General features: G+C 46.2%; 1 pseudogene; it reads right to left on the bottom strand.

Moving 5' to 3' along the window:
- Positions 1-250: 250 nt before the first annotated feature.
- Positions 251-805, bottom strand: LOC102833957 (annotated as a pseudogene).
- Between the last annotated feature and the right edge of the window lie 1,143 nt (positions 806-1,948).

Here is a 1,948-nt window from a genome sequence, read left to right as displayed (position 1 = left end):
TGATGCACAAAATGTTTTTCATTTTGATGGAGTATAGTTTATCTAATTTTTATCTTGTTGCTTGTACTTTTGATGGTATATATAAGAATCTTGAAATTTTGCCCCCGTGTTTTCTTCTAAGCATTTTATGACTTTAGTTCTTCTATTTAGTCATTGATCCATTTGAAACTTACTTTATTTTTGTTTTTGTAAAGGTTTTTATTTGGGGGTGGGGGGGAAGAGGAGAGACACAGTGGACAGAGGGACCTGCTCAGTCCTTCTTGGCAGTCGCTTTCCTCATGGCGGCCCGGACATTGCTGAGCTCCTCTCGCTTCCTCTTGGCGCATGTGCGTCCCCACCCTTTTCTTGATGATGAACTTGAGCGCCCACTTGTCCTTGGAGACCTTGTGCAGCTCCACGGCCCTGCGCTCATAAGGCACAAAGCCACACACCTCCTGGATCATGTCCGGCACCAACTTGGTGTGCTTGGTGAGGCGCCCACAGCGGCGTCTGTGCCTCGGCTTGCTCACATTTTTGGTTACTTTGTGGCCCTTGTTGAAGCCAATGGTCACAGGGTAGCACACAGCCCTGGCTGCTTCTCTTTAATGGCTGCTGCGACAGAAGGGAGACCTATCTTTGATTCGATTATTCCCTTCATTCTTTGCCCCACCCCACCCCATTTAGTCCGTGCTGTAATCATGGGATACACCAGAACCCTGTAGCTTCTCATTGCCAGGAGAATCAAAGTTTAAAGTAGCACTTACATCCTGTCTCAGTTCTCCCCCATCATTGGCCTTTCCTTTAGGAAGCTCTCACCTGCCCCCATGCACCAGTCAGTAGGGGCCAGGCTGTTTCCCCAAACCTTTTTCTGCTCTGAGTTTTTCTTCCACTGGGAAAAAAATAATAGCTACTTAACTGGTGTATTTGGGCCTCAGCCCAGGTCTTCCAGGAAATCTTACATGTCTTTAAGAACTGGCACCAATACCACCTCCTCTGAGAAGCTGTCCCTTGCCCTTCTGCCTAGAATAACTAACCCTAGTCCCTGGTCCAGAGGCCACTGGACTGCTCTTGTGGAAGATGACACAGCCTGGTGACAAAGCTCATGGCTCTACAGACAATTGATTGTCATCTTAGACCCTACCCTTAGTAGATATGTGACTTTGGACATGTTAATGAAACTCTCTGAATCTCAATCTCCTCATCTGAAAAATGGGTATAAGACTATCCTTTCCCATGGAATTACTCTGAGGATTGGATGAGATCATGCACATAGTCCTCTTTAAAGGGGTGTATAATGCATTGTAAGAACTGAGTCCACACTGACCGTGGTCACTATGTTCACAGGCTAACTTGCGTGGGACTACTTGGATCTACATCTCATGTCCTCAGATGAGGAGTCCTGGTGTGGTGCTGTAGGATGAGCACTGGACTGCTGACCACAAGGTTGGTGATTCAAACATATCAGCTGCTCCTTAGAAACCTTATACGGGGTCCCTATGAGTCAGAATCAACTCGATGACACACAACAACAATAACAACTAAAATGCAAAATTACTTGAAGACAGGAGGTACTCATTTTAGTCTTCCAACCCCATGCCATTCCTGCTGGAAGGAAGGGCAAAAGAAAGGACAGAAAGAAAAGGTGAAGATATTACCAAATACATTCCCAAGCAGTTAGTCTATGTCACCGTGCTTATATGTCCACTGCTTTGAAAGCTAGTGAACCTGTGAGGTAAGTATTGTTGTTCTTAAGAGCCACACCAGGACTCCATATGTTCCCATTTGTTTCCAGATGAGAAAACTGAGGCCCAGAGTAGTTAAGTCACTGGCCCACGATGACCCAGCCAACCCCAGCTCTGAAGACTCCAGAATCAGTGCTCCTGACCACCATGCACACAGCACGGTTTGCCAGGGATCTCTGTCAAATACTACCAAGGGCCCCACAATCTATCTTTCTTTTAAGAGTCTT

The sequence above is a fragment of the Chrysochloris asiatica genome, unplaced genomic scaffold, assembly GCF_000296735.1.
Source record: "Chrysochloris asiatica unplaced genomic scaffold, ChrAsi1.0 scaffold00014, whole genome shotgun sequence".
Taxonomy (NCBI): Eukaryota; Metazoa; Chordata; class Mammalia; order Afrosoricida; family Chrysochloridae; genus Chrysochloris; species Chrysochloris asiatica.
This window is presented reverse-complemented; position numbering and strand designations above follow the sequence as displayed.